The sequence below is a fragment of the Lolium perenne genome, chromosome 7 (genome assembly GCF_019359855.2).
Source record: "Lolium perenne isolate Kyuss_39 chromosome 7, Kyuss_2.0, whole genome shotgun sequence".
Taxonomy (NCBI): domain Eukaryota; kingdom Viridiplantae; phylum Streptophyta; class Magnoliopsida; order Poales; family Poaceae; genus Lolium; species Lolium perenne.
This window is the reverse complement of record NC_067250.2, coordinates 265,879,978-265,903,510: the sequence shown is the minus strand read 5'-3', so window position 1 is coordinate 265,903,510 and position 23,533 is coordinate 265,879,978.

Genomic DNA, 23,533 nt, shown 5'->3' with positions numbered 1-23,533 from the left:
TCTTCGACGGCGAGTACGAACGGTGACCCATGCTGGTCCATGGATCGATAGTCGTGGGTTAGGGCAGGCATATTGGGTAGTTTACGCTCTCTTTGATCTCCATCGTGTCCTCGATTCCAAGATATAATGTATAGGGTCAGAGCTAGGAAACATGTCGTTTTTACCAACGAGTCCACATATAGGTAATGTGGATTTTCACTTACCGGTGGCATTGCTAGTAATATGGATTTTGGTGGGAGGATAAATTTATCCAAAAAAATGTTGAACCGCAAAAACCTTATTTCTTTATTATTAGGTATAGATACAGATTATACTCACTTGGCTCAAGCCGACACAATAGTTCAGACCTTCCCTACACAAGTGAGCAGTGAACAGGGCAGAGGCTCCCCGCCTCGATGACATGGAATTCCATTTACCTGATCAGTGATCAGCGACAGCTCCATCCGAGGAGCCAAGGACAAACCGTCAGCTCTCACGCCGTGCACTGTTGCCTTATGTTTTTTTCCGATAAAGTAGCATAGCTCCAGCCTCTGCATCAATACATGCACATGGCTTGCTTTATTAAAATCATAGTATCAAATCCGGAAGAATCCATCATCACTCATTACAGAAAAGCTAAGGTCGATACATGAATCAACCAAAAGAAAATACGGCTAACAGATTATATTAAGACGGTGACTCCAGCTGGCACCACCGTCAACCCTCGTGTTGCTCGGCCATAGCAGTGCTCAGAGATTCCTCTCGCACGAGACAGCTCGAGTATATTCTCTGGGATTGATCGGATTAATTGATGCTTCGTGCTTCTGCTGGTATGGATCGGTGAACTAGGCCGATTTGGAATCCACGATCGGTGAACTAGCTGGTATGGCTTCTCCTGCTATCGAAGTATATTCACCTCCAGGGCCTGGATGAAAACAAGCTCACTACTCCTCGGACAGAAGAACCACGTGAAGGAACACATATTTCGCTACTCGTATGTAACAGCTTGCTGTTCTAAACAAAAATGCAGAAGCTTGCTTGGTACCAAGCATGCATGGTTTGTGCATCAGAGCATGAGAACAGAGCCAAAAGTTTGAGCTATACACATGACTCCATACGGAATGGTGGCATGGTGTAGCTATTTATATGAACATTGACCGGACGCCTTGCCATTCCATCTATATAGTTTGATTTCGTACAAACAGCTGAGGTGCAATTTACTTTTGGTTCACGAAAACATTCCTGTCCAAGAATGCTGAAGAAACATTTGGTGTATATCTTTGAGGTGTTATGTTGTCATGAGATATTGGAAGAAGCCAAATAGAAAAACATGATTCTCTACGAGTGGCGAGACGCCAAAGGTGCAGCAACGCATGGAGTTGGTTTGGCTTTCAGTGTCATAAACAGGTCAGAGATTCATGGTGTGCACCCGACGGCTCGAAGATATCGCCGATAACTCACAGGCCGAGGGCAAAATTGCACAAGATGGTAGCTGACCGAGTTCCGTATTGTTGGGATTTGCCCACGAATCAATCACATGAAACTAGACGAACACACGCGAAGACAAAATTTATCGCCAAGGGTGCGTGTCGCACCCTCTAAAACTATTCTCTTTTTATTGCTTTTCTCTTTTCTCAATCTCACGGTACAAACTTCTACACCTTTGCTACGTATATAAAGAACCTGGACCTAGCTAATACGTTCTGCTAAACCTACTCGTACCCGAACGTGTAAACCGACACGTACTAGTACTCCTAATCCAACTTGGAAACTAACCTGACTAGGACTCTAACAAGGACCAAAACCAACTAGAGATTACAACTCACGAACACAACACGGTTTGGCATGGAAACCAAACCTAACATGGACTCTTACTAATTTGACTCACAAGTCTAATACTAGGAAAGATTATTGCTAACAATCTCTCCCTAATCTTGACTCTTGGTCTTCCGTGCTTCTCCGATCTTGATTTCTTGCATATCTACGTCTTGTCTAGGTCTCGCTCCACGACAAGTTTAATTGGCTCCCCCCAACTTCAACCTGGCGAATTTACGGAGCAACTCAAGCATGATCCGGACTACCCAGCCACGCTAGCAACCGTGGAACACACCGTCCACCCTAGCGTAATACATGCCGACTACCTCGTGGACTACACCATCCACTCCAGCCTCATGTAGAGACAGGTCCTCATTAAAGAGACTCCCCTTCACTGGTTTACCGCCCCCTTCATACTTGATCTTGATCCTCTCGTCGAGACACATAGACCACTTGGTTGAGGCACGCTGACAGCTACCCGCTATCCTCTTGTTGCGTCTTCGCCCATGGTGATATCCCTCACCGGACAGTCCCTCAACCTCCACACGCTTCAACTGCAACAGATCCTCACAGAGACAAGCACTTGGACACAACAACGACTCACACAGACAACGCCGACACGACGCGCCAACTTGCACGACCATGACTCCTTGACTCATCGGACTCCTCCGAAGACAACCTTGACGAAAACCCGCGGACGACGATCTTGATGAGACTCCCGGTACCACACCTCAGCACCACCTCTCCCATCAACGATCATCCGCAGCTCCACCACCTTGTGACGACAACTCTCCGCCGTCTCCTCCTTGTCGTTCCGCCGAACGACGATCACCCGCCATCATGTTGATGACAGCTTGCTCGCCGTCTCCACCCGGCCGCTCCGCCGAGCGACAGTCGCCCGCCCCGAGGCGCTAGTAGGGCCGCCTCCCCGGGGCAAGCGCAGCTTCAGATCTTTGACCTCGCTCTGATACCAATTGTTGGGATTTGCCCACGAATCAATCACATGAAACTAGACGAACACACGCGAAGACAAAATTTATCGCCAAGGGTGCGTGTCGCACCCTCTAAAACTATTCTCTTTTTATTGCTTTTCTCTTTTCTCAATCTCACGGTACAAACTTCTACACCTTTGCTACGTATATAAAGAACCAACCTGGACCTAGCTAATACGTTCTGCTAAACCTACTCGTACCCGAACGTGTAAACCGACACGTACTAGTACTCCTAATCCAACTTGGAAACTAACCTGACTAGGACTCTAACAAGGACCAAAACCAACTAGAGATTACAACTCACGAACACAACACGGTTTGGCATGGAAACCAAACCTAACATGGACTCTTACTAATTTGACTCACAAGTCTAATACTAGGAAAGATTATTGCTAACACGTATTTCATTTTTGTAAAGGAGGAAAGAACACGGAGGCAAAACTAAGCTGCACTATATATAGAATATTCTCCATGTCTTCTATACATCTTTGATAAATTTGACCATATTCATGCAATGATAAGATTGGAATCAGCGTCTACGACTACCATGTGAAACAAGTGAAACCCAATGGTATCCAAACATTATTGTGCTTTTAGCTTTATCTATAGACTGTAGAAGGGTTCAGCCCAGAGTATCACAAGTTCACAACAGTGGCTAGTCATACGAAAGGATCCAATATCACCCAAGAAATCATTGCAATGATTGCAAATTGTGAGATTACTAGGAAGCATTGGCGCGGCGGCACGCCGTGCCCGTGCTCGTGATCCGTTGGCATATATGGCTGGCCCTATCTACCTCTCGGTGCTAAGTCGTTAGGTTTTTTTAAATGCCGATGTGTGTTTTTTGGATGAAGAATAACGGTGTAAGTTGTTCGTGTTTGGAAAATTGTATCAGCTGTTAAGAAACAAAACTCTCTTTTTCAAGGATGTGTAATCTAATTGTTGTGATCAGGATGTTGTATGTAAATCAGTTTGAAAGCTCGAGATACACCACTTCCTTCCGCTTTACAGGTTGCTATTTGTAGTTGCCTTGTTAGCTGTTAATGATTGGTGTCACTACATGCTCTGAACCATGTCCAGGCCGTGGTCAGAGGCTGCAGGCTTGTTGCAAAACATGCGGAGTGGTTTGAGACTACACTCCTTGTTTGTCTGATAATGAGAATATGTATTGTGATACCTAGGTTTGTACTCTGTAGTTAAACCGTAGCTCTGTTGGACATACATTGTTCGCCAGCGCCCGCTGCTCCGAGTTAAATGGTTAGTTTGCTCAATTCACTATGCATAATTATCCATCTACGTACGTACTCATTATTTTGTGAATTCCGTCTGAATGCCAGCTGACCAAACTGACACAGCATGTTGCTTGATAATCAATCCTGGAGTTACAGACCGTATTATGGCTTGCGGGAACTTCTTCGGACTGACGTGCAGCGAATTGATTGGCTTTGTTTTAATCCTCTCCTTGAATTGGCCTGAGTGTTTGCTAAGAAGTGATTTAAGTTGACAGTATCGGAGGCACTTCCCCACTGAAGAAGTCTACCGCTGACATGTGTACAGTCTCCTTCCTCTCCTCCATCCCCAAATCGGACAATTTGCCCCATCCTTCCCACACCGGCACCGCCCTGCCTCCCCACACCGGCGTTGCCCCACCTCATGAAGCTCGCCAAAGTCTCCTCCCTTCCTTCCATCTCCCTAGGTGGCACCTAGCTCGTCGGTCACCAGCTGCAGAAGCACCACCGGCTTGTTCCTGCTGTCCCCTTCGGGACGGATCAGTCGGTGGATGCCCAGGTCGGCGAGCAGCGGTTGCATCTCCGTATCGAGGAGGACCAGCCACGCGCTCCACCGTACCGAGGAGATCGGGGGCCCCCTTTGCGCAGGAGGAGTTGACCAGCCTGCAGCTCCCGGCCGACGCCGACACCTGCATTGAGGTCGGCTACGTCGCGCTGCAGCTGGTCATCGTTGTCACCAACGGCAACCTCTCCATCGCAATCCTCTCCTGCTTAGGCGTAGCTGGTGCACAGACGGGGCGGCGAGGCGGCCTGCATTGGCCATCCTACGGATCGAGCTTTTCCATTGCATGGAGATGAGGAGGGTGATGCACGGTGGCCGCTCGTGGTGGTTCACGGGGGCAGCGGGAATCGAGGGGGAGCCGGGTCGGGTCGGGATGGAGCAGGATGCCCTGGCTGAGGTGGTCACCGCGGCGCCTGGAAGCTGCACGCGAATGTGGGATGGCTCGATCCGGCTGCGATACTGGAGCAAGTGCGGATCGGATTCACAATAACTGCCAACTGGTATGTTATTCTGCTTACTTATGCCTACATAATACTGGAAGTGTTTTGTCCATGTTAAGCGTAATGCGCAGATTAAATTGGCACCATTGCATTAAGGAAACTGAAACTCAGTTTCAATTTGATAACTCTGGCAATTGGAGTTCAGCCATGTTGAGACCACTATCCCTCATACTATCCGTAAATTTGAATGCTATGCATATGTGAGCTAGGTACTAATGTTTCTACTATGCCTAAATTTTATTATGATAGTGTTGGATTACCAAAAATGGTCATGCGTACCTTGAATTTTAACATTGTGATTCATGTAGTAAGGATGCTTTAGCAAAAATAGATGAGATTCCCATTTGATGTACATATACACCTTAATTTCATGATTGCGGGCATGTTGTGCATTCTTCTTTGCTCTACTATCATCGACAGACTCTTCTTAAGAAACATAAGTGCAATTACTATGTCGGGCGCGAATAGTAAATTTCAATTCCCCCAAAATAAAGCAATAGAATATTTCGTAGGAAATAAACAATGCTTGTTGAACCCTGTGAATTAACCTTGTTGACCAGAAGAACACGCCAGCGAAGTTGTCTTTACTATTTTTGGGGAATGCAGGGAAAATTAAATACACATGGTCCTTATGACTGGTGTGTTGCAGCTTGACCTATGAGAGAACACATGTGTACTATGAACTATAGTTTCTAATACTGTATCGACTATGAAAGGGACCTTCTCAGGGGATAAAAAGTAATACAAAGAAGATGAAACAAAAGCAACATTCTCTTATATATTCATTGACTGCAATTATATACAACAACACATATATACAGTAGAACACTATGCAGTGGCAGTTTTTAGCACACTGACTGTACAAAGAAAAAAAGTACTGACTACATAGGTCCTTCATCTAACCGAAGCCTACTGTTTCTGCGGTCGAATGATCTACATATACCAGAGTTCTTAGAATGAGGCAAAATCGGTAGGTTGCATACCAATCAACTAAGGAAAAAAGATCAGCAAAAGGAGAACAACCAACAACATGAAACCCGGCCTGAACTGCCCCTCCATTGGACTCACCACGGCCACTTCCTTCCAACCAATGGAACAAAAATTAGAAGCTTATAAATATAGTACCCAAGAAGTGGTAGAAAAGTATCATGTTAAGACTAAGATCATCCAATATTTTCCCCGATTGATCTGATTCATCTCATATTTGATCTAGTCCGGAACACTGATAGTGAAGGAAGCCCAATAGCGAGTTTCCTTAAAATATAACCAAACAAAAGCATTTTGAGAATGGTAAATGGAAAAGTGCATTCATGCAGTTGTTTTAGTGAATATGGTTCGAGCCACATTTTAAGTTAAAACGAATAGCAGTGCAATATGTACAATAACCAATTTTGTTATTAGGACTATAATATGTATCAAGCACCACTACACACCTGCTCTTACTACTGCTAACGCACAAAAAAGACTGGATATGTCAACATCTTCTGTTTAGTAGTGAGAAGCAGGAGCCAAATATTTATAGGTCAAAGATGCATTCACCTTTTTAGTTTAAACTTGTAAATTACTCCTTTTACCGACCGAAGGAGACGCACCCCAATCAGCTCAGGAAACCCAGCACAAACTTCTCTTCGATCGAACCCACTGAGTGTCCACTTCCTTCCAAACAAAAAACAAAATTTAGAAACTTGTAAATTTAATATCCAAGAAGCGGTAATGTAGTATCACATTAATAATATCATCTATTTTTCCTGTATTGATCTCATTCATTGCATAGGGAACACTGATATTGAAGCAGGATTAGTAGCAGGTTTTGCAGTATAATAGAAGAAAAATAATTTTGGGAAGGTAAATGGAAAATATAGTTCTATCAGCGAATATGGTACTGCCACAATTTAAGTTAAAAAGAACAGCGGTGCAGTATGTACAATAAACAGGTGTGTCATTAGAACTATATATATATATATAAAGCATCATGCAACAAAACATTTATCCTTGATTTGCGCTTTTAAGTTATCATGAAAAATCAGCCAAGACATGCTCTGTGGCTGTGCAGCAATGGGCGTAGAACATCACCGATACCTTTGTGACACCTTGTTCTATAAATTATTACGATGCAAGATCACTGGAGGCATGCTGTGCACTGGGCAACAATGGACTTAAAACATCAACGACACATTTCCACCACCTAGTATGAAAATAGTTGCAATAGTTATGCTCTTTAAAAGTTGGGTAACAAAGAATTATCAAAATTACAGGAATCCATAAATTGAGAAACTGAAGTGAGAATTATAAGCCGACATAACATGATCTTTTTTCTTGCTTCTAAGGTCCTGATATGTGGAGAACATATCACTCTAGTAGATGCAAAATTGCAATTGAGATAGTGATTTGTAGCAACCATCCAAACCATACTCTGTAGCCCTCGATGTAGAACATCACTAACACCTTTCAATATCTAGAGAGAACATGCTTGCGTTTACCGCCTAACAAAGGTACGCATGTAGTTTCATAACGGCCCGCTGAAGTACTGCTACCTATACCAAAAGCCATACCTAGCATCTTTTAAGAGAATATGCCACCTTGGCTCTTGATTTGTATTCGACCGAGTTATATTCATTAACAATGGTCACCAGTACATCAACATCTGAAATTGGTAGGAAAAAGGAGAATTAAGTGCACATAAAAAGCAGACAATTTTATATGAAATGTACAGGCTGCATCCAGTGGAAACCTGATAGAAAGGTCCTCCTTGGCTCTTGATTCGTATTCGACCGAGTGATATTCATTAACAATGGTCACCAGTACAGAAACATCTGAAATTGATAGGAAAAAGGAGAATTAAGTGCACATAAAAAGCAGACAATTTAATATGAAATGTACAGGCTGCATCCAGTGGAAACCTGATAGAAAGGTGTTGTCCCCTGCGCATGACTACAGAATAGCAAACGATTCGCGTGACTACAGAACATCAAATGATTCGCATTATACGGGAACAAAGGAAAAAATTTCAGAATCCGGAATTGCTTCGATGACCTTTGTGCGTTGAGTAATCTTGATCCTGTAGGGATGATTGGCTGTCTTGTATTTGTTCCATGCTGCAGCAACAATAAAAGACTCAAACCTGTAGATAGAACCTTCCCTTAGTTGTTCTCTGAATTTGTATATTCGATTGGGTGGTACACAGCCTTCCATTGTGTTGCCCTGAAACATCAGTTAAGTGTATATATAAAAAAACGTTGTTAGAAAGTATCTGTACAACAGATTGGAATCTAGCATTTGTTGGTTATATTGCAGAAAATCAGCCAGTTGAAATATAAGTGCAGCAAGCCAATATGCAGGCGTGTTTGTCGGCAAAATAACATAAGTGCTCACTTATCGCTCTTTGATAATGGAATGGGCATTCACGGATGATAAGATTGAATTCCCCTAGCGGCCTAGCTAATTGTATGTGCCGTTTTTATGAGTGATAATAGCTAAGTGAAGTGTCTGAATATTTAGAAGGTACCTCTCGGTAATAATAATGAAGTCCAACTCTAACACTTTTTGCCAGGTAGATTGATCCCCATAGGCATGTACTCCTAGATCCGGGGGGACACACATTATGCTTTTCCGTTCAAACCCTCTAGGCGGCAAATCTCTTTAACCAAGTATGGTTGCATATCTAACCTGTTGGTTTCCCTGCAAAATATTATTTTCAGCATTGGTTGATATGTACAGTGGTAGAAATCATAGTTCCAAGAATGTGGAAATCAAATATGAATTGATCCCTTAGACTGGACACTGAGAACACAACAACCTACGCAAGCACATGGGCGAGCAAAAAGATACAAACAGGGAAAGAATAAAAAAGATGGAGGGGAAAGAATAACCTAGGCTGATGAACAGATCGAAAAAAAGAGAATTAGTAAGAGAGAAACGGACTGCTCGGTAGCGCCCCTGTCTAGCCTCGAAACAACAACCTGGGGAAACAAAAAAGATACAAACAAAAAAGGAATCAAAAATATGAAGGGAAAAGAATAACCTAAGCTCATGAACAGATCAAAAAAGAGAAATTAGTAAGAGGGAAGGGGGAGAAGATCCGCATGAGGCAGGGGAGAAGACCCGCACGCCAACATCCTGCTAGACATGACGTCTCTCAATGGGTCGGCATGGCCTCTATCTAGCCTCGAATCCTGCAGTTCAAGATCCCCACTGGCGCCCACACGCCGCCATCTGCGTCGGAAAGGAGTGGACTGACCTGAACTCCTCCTCCACGCCGTCAGCCATCCCCCACGCCGTCAGCCGCGCCGGTAGATGCCACGGCAGCGAGAGGAAAGAGGAGGCCGGGCCTAGGGAATTTTGTGGGAGGCGGCAATAGGGAGGAAGAGAGATGGGGGCACTGCTTTGACCAGCCCCTGCCTGACCGAATCAACCAGAAGGTAATGGATACCACGGGAAGACGATCCACAAAAATAGGAAGGAGAGAGGCCAACAGCCGGTAGCCGGTTACCTGGTCGGCCAATTTTTTTTTAATGGAAAACAACTAACCAGAGGACCATGGAAGTTAAAAAGAAAAACTGTACGTGTCAGCCAATGACCTGACGGAAGAGCGGATAAATAGCATATCTACAGTAGCTAGAACGTTTAGAGCGCGCAAATCTTGTTAGCTTTTATATAGGGTATAATTATCAGTAGCATTACAACAGGAAACCCTATGTTGGGAATATATCTTGCCGTTTGAATTGATGTAATAGTCAATTTAACCAAAATTTTAAATTGATGGAAAGAGACTAAACAATGTATTTATTTGAACACTATCAATCATGTCGAGACTATTTTAATCTTTAGCATGGGTTTGATGTAGGCCGCAAAATCTATTTTTTAATCTTGTGTGAGCAGGATCATGAACTTGGACACTCTTAGCACTAAACCATATAAAATTAATAATTAATTAAAATTCAAAAATGATGGAAATTGACTAGGTAATATATTCATTTCAGAGAAGATAACCTTGCAATGAAGGAACCACATAAAATCCTAATTTTAAGTGTTTTATTTTTCAAATATATTTGTGAAGATAATGGCATGTTCATTCATATGATCCAAGTATAATGATGTTACCGAAAACATTCCAAAAGTTGTTAACTTACAAACATACAGATCTTTATCATGGTATAAAGGAATATCCATCAAATGTTGAATTAAATGCAGTTACCTGGCCCATATGCAAAAAAATGAAGATATTTATTGAAGCACATGCCAAAATCGATTCTAGGTGGGCATATGACGCAAAATATGCCATTCATACTAGAGTGAGCTATGCTAATACAAGTCATGCTTCTAGGATCTCACAAAGAAGCGTATGCTCTAAGTTTGGCAAAAAAAAACATGCCAAAGAACTCATCAACAAAATGTGAAAGTACATCAATACATGCATGTTAGTGCATGTTATATTGTGATCCAAATTCATATACTAAAGGGAGGCTAACTTCTGACGAGCGGAGCGAGGTCCGTCGCCGGAGGCTAGGGTTTTATCGCATCATTGTACACCGTCTATATATATTCCCTGTAAGCCGCCGCTAGGGTTTTATCGCATCATTGTACACCCACGGCGTTTGTAAACACCACCGAAATAGTGAAGTTTTGCTGGCTGGTGCCCGTGGTTTTTCCCTTGTGTGTTGCAAGGGTTTTCCACGTTAAAATCTCGTGTCCCCTGCAGTGTTTTACTTTTCGTTCTTCGTTTATTGTGCATCTCGATTGTAACAAGTGGTATCAGGGCCCGTGTTCTTTGGATCTAGGGTTTACGAGATGTCGTCACTGAAGTTCGATCTACCGCAGCTGGACTACACCACGAGATTTGCTTTGTGGCAAGTGAAGATGAGGGCGATTCTCGCCCAATCTTCAGATCTGGATGAAGCGATCGATGCTTTCGGCGAGAAAGCAAAGGATACCTGGACCGATGCGGAGAAGCGGAAAGACCGTAAGGTTTTATCGTTGATTCAACTCCATCTGTCCAATAATATTCTGCAGGAAGTGCTGCATGAGAAAACCACTGCCGAGTTATGGGTCAAACTAGAGGAGATCTGTTTGTCCAAGGATCTCACGGGCAGATTGCACGTGAAGATGAAGCTGTTCTCGCATAAGTTGCAAGAGGGGGGTTCGGTAATGAATCACCTATCTTCCTGGAAAGAGATTGTTTCTGATTTGCAGTCTATAGAAGTTAAGTATGAGGATGAGGATTTAATTAGGTCTTCTTCTTTTATGCTCGCTGCCTAATTCTTTCAGTAATTTTCGTGACACCATATTATTGAGCCGCGACAAACTAACTCTCGCAGAAGTTTATGATGCTCTCCAACAAAAGGAGAAAATGAAATCTATGGTGCAGGCTGAAAGTTCGTCCTCCAACGCGGAGACATTAGAGGTCCGTGGCAGGCCTGCGCAGCGAGATAACTACTACCACAACAACAGAGATAAGAGCAAGGGCGACAGAGGTCGCTCAAAGTCCAAAGGACGTGACAAGTTCTGCAGGTATTGTAAGAAATCTAACCACAATATTGATGATTGTTGGAAGCTGCAGAACAAGGAGAAAAGGAACGGAACTTACCAACCGAAAAATAATGATGGTAATGGTAAGGCTGCCGTTGTCACCGGTAAGGGTGAGGTGCTTGTTGTTGCCGGTAGTGATAGTTACGATGGAGATTGCTTAGCTATCTTGGTGCATGTGTTTCTCGTGATGATGAATGGATTCTTGATACCGCATGTTCGTTTCATATTTCTTGTAACAAAGATTGGTTCAGTTCTTATGAGTCCGTACGAGTGGAGATTTTGTGCGTGTGGGGAATGACAACCTTGCTGACATTGTTGGCATTGGTTCTGTTCAGATCAAGACCCATGATGGAATGACACGCACGTTGACAGGAGTGAAACACATACCCTCCATGGCGAGGAATTTGATCTCTTTGAGTACCCTTGATTGTGACGGGTACAAGTACAAAGGAGGGAACAAACTTTTGAAGGTATCATCAGGTTCTCTCATTATTATGATTGGTGATATGAATTCTGCGAAATTATATGTCCTTAGAGGTAGCACTTTGCCTGGTATTGCTGCTGCTGTTAGTTCTGATGAAACTAGTAAGACTAACCTTTGGCATAAGCGTCTTGGACATATGAGTGAGCTTGGCATGTGAGAATTGGCAAAGAGAGAGCTAATTCATGGCTGCGATTTAGGTAATCTTGAGTTACGTGAGCCTTGCATCTTTGGTAAGCATAAAAGAGTAAAATTTAATGCTTCCGTTCATACCACCAAAGGCATTTTAGATTATGTACACGCTGATGTTTGGGGTCCGTCCCGTAGAACTTCTATTGGTGGTGCTAATTACATGCTTACTATTATTGATGATTACTCAAGGAAAGTGTGGACATATTTTCTGAAACATAAATCTGATGTTTTTAATGCTTTTAAGAAGTGGAAAGTTATGGTAGAAACCCAAACTGAAAAGAAGGTTAAGATACTCCGTACTGACAATGGTATGGAATTTTGTTCAAATGAATTTGATGAGTTTTGCAGCAATGATGGGATGGTAAGACATCATACCATTCCGTACACCCCTCAACAGAATGGCGTGGCTGAACGCATGAACATGACCATTATTTCGAGGGCTCGCTGCATGTTATCTAATGCAAAGATGCATAGAAGTTTTTGGGCTGAGCGACCTCCACCGCATGTTATCTCATCAACGGGTCACCTTCTGTTCCACTTGATAAGAAAACTCCAATTGAGGTATGGTCTGGTTCGCCCGCTGATTATTCAGATTTGAGAGTTTTTGGTTGCACTGCTTACGCTCATGTTGATAATGGAAAGTTGGAGCCAAGGGCTGTTAAGTGCATCTTCCTTGGTTATGGTTCAGGAGTTAAGGCATACAGATTATGGAATCCTGAAACTAAGAAAATTGTGTTGAGCAGGAATGTCGTTTTTAATGAGGCGATTATGTTTAATGATAGTCCGTCTACTGATATTTCTGATGCTATTGATTCTTCTGATGTTTCTGATGATGAGCAGCACAGAATTGGCGTGCAGGTGGAGCACGCAAAGGAGAATGAAAATGTGGTTCCTGAAACCAACAATGATGATAATGATGTTCCACCTTCACCACCTTTTGTTCAGCGACAAGGACGGTCTATTGCTGCTGACCGCCCTAGGAGAAATATTGCACCTCCTACCCGATTAATTCAAGAATGTGATATTGTTGATTATGCTTTGAGTTGTGCTGAACAGGTGGAGCATGATATTGAACCAACTACATATACTGAAGACATTGCTTCGGTTGATAAAGAGAAGTGGGTAGGTGCGATGCAAGAAGAGATGCAATCGCTTGAGAAGAATGGCACATGGGATGTTGTGCACTTGCCTAAACAAAAGAAGGCTGTCCGCTGCAAGTGGATATTTAAAAGAAAGGAAGGTTTGTCTCCTAATGAGCCTCCACGGTTTAAGGCAAGGTTAGTAGCAAAAGGTTTCAGTCAAATTCCAGGTGTTGATTATAATGAAGTATTCTCCCCGGTTGTGAAGCATAGTTCTATTCGTGCTTTCTTTGGTATTGTTGCTATGCATGATCTTGAGCTTGAGCAGCTAGATGTAAAGACTGCTTTTCTGCATGGTGAGTTGGAGGAGGAGATATATATGGACCAACCTAAAGGTTATGTTGTGCCTGGTAAGGAGGATCTTGTTTGCAAATTAAAGAGGTCCCTTTATGGTCTGAAACAGTCGCCACGACAGTGTTATAAAAGGTTTGATTCATTTATGCTTACATATGGTTTTGAGAGATCTCAGTATGACAGCTGTGTGTATATCAAGTTTGTTAATGGATCACCTATTTATTTGCTGCTATATGTTGATGATATGTTGATTGCTGCCAAGAGCATGAAAGAGATCACTATTTTAAAGAATCAATTAAGTAGTGAGTTTGAGATGAAGGATCTTGGTCCTGCTAAGAAAATACTAGGCATGGAAATTAAAAGGGACAAAAAGTCTAGTTTGTTGTTTCTTTGTCAGGAAAAGTACATTGAGAAAGTTCTTCATCGTTTTAATATGCATGATGCAAAGTCAGTTACTACTCCTATTGCTTCTCATTTCAAGTTGTCAGCTTTGCAATGTCCTAGCTCTGAAGATGATATTAAGTACATGTCTCGAGTTCCCTATTCTAGTGCTGTTGGTTCCTTGATGTATGCCATGGTTTGTTCACGTCCTGATCTGTCATATGCTATGAGTTTGGTCAGTCGATACATGGCTAATCCTAGTAAAGAACATTGGAAAGCTGTTCAGTGGATTTTCAGGTACCTTCGCGGCACATCAAAAGCTTGCTTGAGGTTTGGCAGGATTGGTGAGGGGCTCGCCGGATATGTGGATTCAGATTATCTTTGGCGATTTGGATAAGAGAAGATCCCTCACAGGTTATGTGTTTCTTGTTGGTGGATCTCATTGTTAGGAAGGCTACTTTGCGGGATCTTGTTGCACAATCTACTACTGAGGTTGAGTACATGGCTATTGCTGAGGCAGGTAAGAGGCTGTTTGGCTGAAAGGTTTATATGCTGAGCTTTGTGGAGATAATTCTTGCATTAAGTTGTTCAGTGACAGTCAAAGTGCTATGTATCTTACTAAAGATCAGATGTTCCATGAGAGGACAAAGCACATTGATATTAAGTACCACGCAATCAGAGATGTGGTTGCAAAAGGTAAAGTGAAGGTATGCAAGATTAGTACTCATGATAATCCTGCTGATATGATAACTAAGCCTGTCTCTGTGTCCAAGTTTGAGCTTTGCTCAAGCTTGGTTGGTATAACTGTTTAGCCCAAGTGGCTATTGGCGCCAGCAAGTGTTTTCTTTGTTAATTCAGGTGATTGTTGAAGTTCATGCTACAAGGAATTTGTCTCAAGGTGGAGTTTGTTATATTGTGATCCAAATTCATATACTAAAGGGAGGCTAACTTCTGACGAGCGGAGTGAGGCCCGTCGCCGGGGGTGCGGGGGGCGGCAGCCCCCCACGGTACGGATCGTTGCCACCGTCTATATATATTTCCTGTAAGCCGCCGCTAGGGTTTTATCGCATCATTGTACACCCACGACGTTTGTAAACACCACCGAAATAGTGAAGTTTTGCTAGCTGGCGCCCGTGGTTTTTTCCCTTGTGTGTTGCAAGGGTTTTCCACGTTAAAATCTCGTGTCCCCTGCAGTGTTTTGGATGTGGAGTCTTATTAGCTAGGTGATATTTCATCCAAATGGAGCCAGTGAAATAGTAACTAACTTTCTAGGTTCCCATTCCGTTGATTTGACGGGACATTGGAGTAAACCGGTAAATACAAGTACTAGCTATTGTGCATATAGTAGATTTGTACGGTTTGAAAACTAGATAGATCATTTCAGCCGCTTCGTAAAAGACAAATAATGTTATCTGAGAGCTACGGTGGAAGACATCCTTGTTCGCAATGCACATGGCTATTGTTTTTGTGATATTGTAGGCTTTCAAACAGTTTGATCATCTAGGCACTATTTTCAAACACGGAAGGGCCTTAGGCAAGGGGATCCTTTATCACCAATTTTGTTCAACATTGTTGCTGATATGTTAGCAATTATTATTAATAGGGCTAAAGAAGATGGTCAAGTAGATGGTCTTATCCCTCATCTAGTTGAGGGAGGAGTGTCCATTTTGCAGTATGCTTACGATGCTATTATCTTCATGGAACACGATTCAGAAAAAGCTCGTAACATGAAGCTGATCTTATGTTTGTTTGAGAAACTATCTGGGTTTAAGATAAATTACCAGAAGAGTGAAATATTTTGTTTTGGTCAAGTTAAAGAGGTTGAGGATAAGTATAGACTTCTTTTCGGTTGTGCGGTTGGGTCTTTTCCATTTAAATACCTTGGCATTCCAATTCATTTTCGTAAACTCAGTAATAGTTAATGGAAATCGATTGAAAGTTGAGCAGCTGGATTGGAAAGTTGTTATCTTACGGAGATCGATTGATACTCATTAATGTTGTTTTAATGAGCCTACCAATGTTTATGCTTTATTTTTTTGAGATCCTCGTTGGGGTTAGAAAAAAATTACATTACTATAGATCGTGTTTCTTTTGGAAAAGTGATGGTCTCAAAAGAAAGTATAGACTCTTGATACGTCTCCGACGTATCGATAATTTCTTATGTTTCATGCCACATTATTGATGATATCTACATGTTTTATGCACACTTTATGTCATATTTATGCATTTTCCGGAACTAACCTATTGACGAGATGCCGAAGGGCAGGTTCTTTGTTTCTGCTGTTTTTGGTTTCAGAAATCCTAGTAAGGAAATATTCTCGGAATCGGATGAAATCAACGCCCAGCATCTTAGAATCCCCGGAAGCATCCAGAACACCCGAGAGTCGCCAGAGTGGACCCACAGGGGGCCCAGGAGGTAGGCCGGCGCGGCCCAGGCCCTGGCCGCGCCGCCTTACCATCTCACCGCCTCTTCGACCCTCTGACGCCGCCTCTTCGCCTATTTAAGCCCCCTCGACCTAAAACCTCGAGACGGAAAAGCCACGGTACGAGAAACCTTCCAGAGCCACCGCCATCACGAAGCCAAGATCTGGGGGACAGGAGTCTCTGTTCCGGCACGCCGCCGGGATGGGGAAGTGCCCCCGGAAGGCTCCTCCATCGACACCACCGCCATCTTCATCACCGCTACTGTCTCCCATGAGGAGGGAGTAGTTCTCCATCGAGGCTCGGGGGCATGCCGGTAGCTATGTGGTTAATCTCTCTCCTATGTACTTCAATACAATGATCTCATGAGCTGCCTTACATGATTGAGATTCATATGAGTTTTGTATCACAATTTATCTATGTGCTACTCTAGTGATGTTATTAAAGTATTCTATTCCTCCTGCATGGTGTAAAGTGGACAGTGTGTGCATCATGTAGTACTTGGCGTAGTTTATGATTGTGATCTCTTGTAGATTATGAAGTTAACTATTACTATGATGGTATTGATGTGATCTATTTGGTTATGTTGATCTATCTTGCACTCTAAGGTTATTTAAATATGAACATTGAATATTGTGGAGCTTGTTAACTCCGGCATTGAGGGTTCGTGTAATCCTACGCAATGGTGTTCATCATCCAACAAGAGGGTGTAGAGTCTAGCATCTATCTATTTATTTATGTGATCAATGTTGAGAGTGTCCACTAGTGAAAGTATAATCCCTAGGCCTTGTTCCTAAATACTGCTATCGCTGCTTGTTTACTGTTCTACTGCATCTGTACTGTCCGCAATATTGCCGCCATCAACCACACGCCAATCCTGGACAGCAAAGCACTTTTCTGGTGCCGTTGCTACTGCTCATACTTATTTATACCACCTGTATTTCACTATCTCTTCGCCGAACTAGTGCACCTATTATGTGTGTTGGGGACACAAGAGACTTCTTGCTTTGTGGTTGCAGGGTTGCATCAGAGGGATATCTTTGACCTCTTCCTCCCTGAGATCGATAAACCTTGGGTGATCCACTTAAGGGAAACTTGCTGCTGTTCTACAAACCTCTGCTCTTGGAGGCCCAACACTGTCTACAAGAATAGAAGCTCCCGTAGACATCAACTCTCTTAGTGGAACATCATATGTGGGCCTAAGGACCATGGCAGGTTAGGTATTGAAGTCTTGGAGTTGAAAAACAAAAGCTTACTTAGTAAGTGGCTATTTAAACTTATCAATGAAGATGGAGTTTGGCAAGAAATTTTACGCAATAAGTATTTACATTCCAAAACTTTGTCACATGTGACAGTATTCACCATTTTGGAAAGGCCTAATTAGAGTTAAAGAAGATTTTTTCAGTAGGGGTCTTTTAAAGTAGGAAACGGTGCAACTACTAGATTTTGGGAGGATAGAATTGGGCTGGGCGTATTCCATTGGCACAACAATACCCATCCCCTTATTCTATAGCTAATCGAAAACAAGTTTGGTGGCTCATATTCTTTCTAACATACCTCTGAATGTAACCTTTCGAAGAAGGATAACACCCAACAAGTGGACTCAATGGCTAGAGTTAGTAGAACACCTCATGCATATACAGTTGAATGATGATAGAGATACATTTGTTTGGAGTCTAACTAGCTCAGGTAGTTTTACTATTAAATCAATGTATCTAAATTTGCTTGATGATAATTCAAGAGACCTCAAGAAATATATTTGGAAAATGAAAATACCACTGAAGATTAGGATCTTCATATGGTTTCTTCATCGGAAGGAAATTTTAACCAAAGATAATTTGGCTAAAAGGAATTGGTAAGATTGTAAAGTCTGTGCTTTCTGTGATAAAGATGAGTATACATCACTTGTTTTTTGAATGCCCCCTTCCAAGAATTATTTGGCGCATTTGTCTCCCCCTTCCAATACTACAAACCTCTTTGGTAATTTGTTAAGCGGTATTGCCAAGAAGGATTTAGTAAACATTAAAGTGGCGTTATTGTATGGGCTATTTGGAATGTGGGAAATGAAGTTGTGTTTAACAAACCAAAGTCCCAGCCTTTCTTGTAGGTTCTCCCTATAGCTATTCATTAGATCCGTATGTGGTCATATCTCCACTCCGAAGATCAGCGGGATGCCATGGAGCGACTGGAGACGGTAGCACGAAATTTTTATAGCCAGTGTGGTTGGCGGCTTGATCATAGGATTACTTACTGATGTTTTGTTGGCACCCGCTATTTTCTCTTTTCCGCTGGTTGATCTTTGTATCGACTCTAGCTGATCCGTGAGTTTGTAATAAGTACTATTATGATTTAAATAAAGTAATAAAACAGTTATATGCATCATTTTGATGCAGAGGATGAGATATATCTCCCATTTCGAAAAAAAACTAGTTTGGTCATCTATGTGAAGCAAATTAAACGACATTATATCAGGAGAGTGGTCGGCTTTGTTTGTTTTTCTTTGTTTTTTACTCATTAACACTTTCTCTTAATTAATGGTTGAGATAAATATTGCCGTCTCCTTTTTAAAAACTCACTCATGTGAAGTTAGGTGAAAGTTAGGTGCTGCCGGCAATCATTTTGTAAACCACTCGATCTAATAGTAAAAATACTTATAGAATAGATTTCTCTGTGCTCTGCAGTTGAAGACTGCACATATAAAACGTTGACCAACGGGGGAATGGTCCCTCCCTTGGCTATACGTTGTTAGGCTGGTGCCAATGCATCACCCCACTATAGCCTCGCCACGTCAGCTTTTCCCTCACTCTCATCCCACTCTCACCTCACTCTTACCTCACGGTACCAGTGCACGGGCTATAGTGTCAGCTCTCACTTCTCTCTCCTCCCTACCGCCTCCCTACCGCCCCCACTGGCACCGCTATCGCCTCCCTCTCGCCCCGCTCTCACCTCCAACGCGGGCTATAGGCGGGCGGTAACGCGCCCTAACGCCGGGCGCCCGCGCCACCGCCCGACGCTACCGTCTCGCCCCGCTCTCACCTCCCTCTCGCCCCGTCGCGGGCGGTAGCGCCCGCGTTGGCACCAGCCTTAGGTAGGATGAGACTTTCCCGGTTTATTCACCCCTGCTGCGAAATTATCGCGCATGGGGATTCGAATCCGGGTGGGCTGGCTGCGCACTCGCTTACCTTGCCACTGAGCTAGAGCTCAGTTCTCACATATAAAAAGTTCTTAATTGCAAAATATGCAAAAGACATATATCGACCCAAGGGAAATCAGAAAATCAAATCGAATTTGAGGCTTAGAGACTATCTCACGCCGCGTCCGAGAAAATAGTGCAATAAATTAATGGTCAAAACGTTTTTTTTTTGCGAAAATCCATCGATCTATTAATAATCATCAACAGTGGTACAAATAATCCAAAAAGTAAAGAAAATTACAAATTGGTGCTCGGACCACCTAGCGACGACTACAAACACTAGCACGAGCCGAAGGCGCGCCGCTGTCCTCGCCCCTCCATCGTCGGAGTCAGGCAAAGCTTGTCGTAGTAGAGCTTGTTGTAGTAGACAAACGGGAAGTCGTCGTACTAAGATCCCAAAGGACCAACGCACTAGAGCAGCAACCATCGCCAATGACAGAAATGATCGGCGAATTTCCGATCAATACAAATGGCAGAAGACACTTGGTGGTGAGGATTTCAGTGCTTTGAGCCACGTCCGTGAAAAGGAAAATAAAAATAAAAACTTTGACTGCTGGATCGAATCTTCGACACCTCCACATGGCGTTCCTCTCACCTGAGCGACAGCTCCATGCCTCCATCTCACGATGGCAATTTTATCCACGGATCCGGGTATCCACGGACACTACAAGAAAAGTTCTGATAGACAACGTCTCAAAATCGTCCGCTAAGGGGTATTTTTCGTCGCCTATGGGCCTAACCCGACGATATGGGTTCTGTTGTGGAAACTGCGTCAGGCAAAGTCCTACGACGATTTTTTCGGTCCGTCGCGCTTGGGCGCCCTTCCGCCACGAAAAATCGGACCGTTGCCCAAGTGTTTCCGGGAGCCCGTTGATGGCGACGTCATGCAAGCCCGACACGTGGCGTACGCCGTTAGCGCGATTAACGGCGTTAACCGGCTGAAACCCCGTGGTAGATGGTAGGCCCACACGAGGCCTGCCACGTCTTAAGCGGGCCGGCCCATTAAGTTTGCGGGCCGGGCCAGCTGACTTAGTTTGAACGGTCAACTATATAGCTGGGCTGGTCCATTAGTTACGTGGGCCGGGCCTAACCTCTAAGGTTGACTGGTCAAAACTTTAATGGGCCGGCCCACTAAGCATGTGGGCCGGGCCGAATGCACTCGATTGACCGGTCAACAGGCAAAAGGGCCGGCCCACAAGACATGTGGGACCCACTTTCCTGGTATCGGGCCGGCCCATTTACAAAGTGGGGTCCACATTAAAGCAACTGGGCCGGCCCAAGAAGTTATTGTCTTAGCCCAATTAGCATGTGGGTCCCACTTTCCTGCTATCGGGCCGGCGCATTTAGTGCGTGGGGTCCACATTTGATCAAATGGGGTGGCCCAACAAGCGGTAGGGCCAAAAGCACCGGTGGGTCCCACTTTCTGTTAAAGGGCCGACCCATTTAGTATGTGGGGTCCACCATATAGCAAGTGGGCCGGCCCAACAAGATAGTGGGCCGGGCCAAAAACACAGGTGGGTCCCACTTTCCAGTTAAAGGGCTGGCCCATTTAGTATGTGGGGTCCACCATATAGCAAGTGGGCCGGCCCAAGAAGATAGTGGGCCGGGCCAAAACACTGGTGGGTCCCACTTTCCTATTAAAGGGCCAGCCCATTTAGTATGTGGGGTCCACCGTATAGCAAGTGGGCCAGCCCAACACGCTAGTGGGCCGGGCCAAAAACACAGGTGGGTCCCACTTTCCTGTTAAAGGGCCGGCCCATTTAGTATGTGGGGTCCACCATATAGCAAGTGGGCCGGCCCAACACGCTAGTGGGCCGGGCCAAAAACATAGGTGGGTCCCACTTTCGTCTTAAAGGGCCGGCCCGTTTAGTATGTGGGGACCACCACAAAAGCAATTGGGCTGGCCCAACTAGTTAGTGGGCCGGCCCAGTAGTGGGTGGGGTCCACCTTAAAGCAAGTGGGCCGGCCCAATAAAAGTGTGGGGTCCACAGTAAATCAAGTGGGCTGGCCCAATAAGTAAGTGGGCCAGCCCGTTTAGTTGCTGTTTATATGCCGGCGTAAAAGGCGCTTTAGGATTTTGCGGGCCGGCACGTATGTGATTTCGCTTAATTGGGCCGTTTAAGGGATAGGAATTCGTGATTTAGATACTGAGAATATTTACGTGACATTGATTTACGTCGGATAGCCTCACTTACCACAAGCACCAAAGAAAAAATGCGCGAAAGAACTATAAAAACTAACTAAATATTACATCAGCTGCAAGGCTTTGAAAAAATATTACAGAACCCAGAGAAATTGAATGGTAATTAAACCTAGCAATACAATGAAGCGATCCGGCAATCTTTTAAGTTGTCCATGCAGCACCTATATCTGAAACAAAGACATTACAAGTTAAGATAGCAACAATGGAAACGCAAAGACACTGCAATATTGTTTGCCAAAGAATTTGGAACTCATCATTTCGTCGTTATAACAAGATCATTGTAATGCGCACAATAAGCAAACAAAGAGTGCATGCCGCATACCAACAGCCAATATAACAGAGCATGTTAGAATGAAACAATGAGACTTACTACTGTCGAGTCCCATGCAAACCAACATGTTCAGGGAGTACAAAATTGGCATGAACAACATAGTAGCAGGCTATAAATTTTGTAACAACGACTAAGCAAGATGAAGTTATGATGGCTACATCTACAGAGCAGGGAATGTAAACCAAAAATAGAAGTTACGATGGCAAAAGCTAAAGAGGAGGGAATGTGAACCAACATGTGCTAAGTGCAATTACTTCATTTTGGCCGTGAACTAAATAATACTCCTGAACTTATAGTGAAGGGGATGCAAATCAAGATGTTTCGGGATATAAACTTGTAATGAGCAACACATAGAGGATAGTTAATGCTGGAGCTTAGGATGGACCAGATACAGAATATAGTGGGATCACCTGTGAACTTGTATAAGAGGGAATGCAAACCAATATGTTCAGCTTTCCATATGTGAGCGTCATGCCAAGTCAGAGAAACAAGTCAATAATGCAGCTTTTGAAGAACAAGATGGCACGCAAAATTATTATCTAGTCGTATGACAAGTTTATTTGTACTACAGGCTAGATAGCAGAGTGATAGCATGCCAAACTAAGTCCTTACTTTGTTAGCTTACAATGAACTAGATACAAAACAATGGCATCACCTGTAGTACAAGGAATGCAAGCCAACATGTTCATGGAGTAAAAAATTGGCACAAACAACATAGTAGCAGGCCATAATTTTTGTAACAACGACTGAGCAAGATAAAGTTATGATGGCTAGATCTACAGAGCAGGGAATGTAAACCAAATATAGAAGTTACGATGCCAAAAGCTATAGAGCAGGGAATGCGAACCAACATGTGCAATTACTTAAAATTGGCCATGAACTAAATAATAGCAGGATGTTACTATAATACCTATAATTTTTGTAACAACGACTGAGCAAGATAGAAGTTATGATGGCTACATCTACGAGCGAGGAATGCAAACCAAAATGTTCAATCGCTTAAAGTTAGCAATGAAGTAGAAAATAGCAACGTGTTACGGTCATAGATAGGAATGAACTAAAAGAGCTTCGGACAAACAAGCATACGAACCCGAACATGGCGCTAAAACAAGGGACTTACATTAGGAGAAGCACTCTGTGGGAGTCACAGCAGATCTTCCTGGGGTTGATAGATCTGGTGATGAAGTACGCTACATGTGCTACTTGGGGTTGGAGAGACGGCCATTACACTTCATGATTACTCATCTCATCTGCAAAAACGTAACGGCGCGTCGTTAGCATAAACAGGTTCCTCCA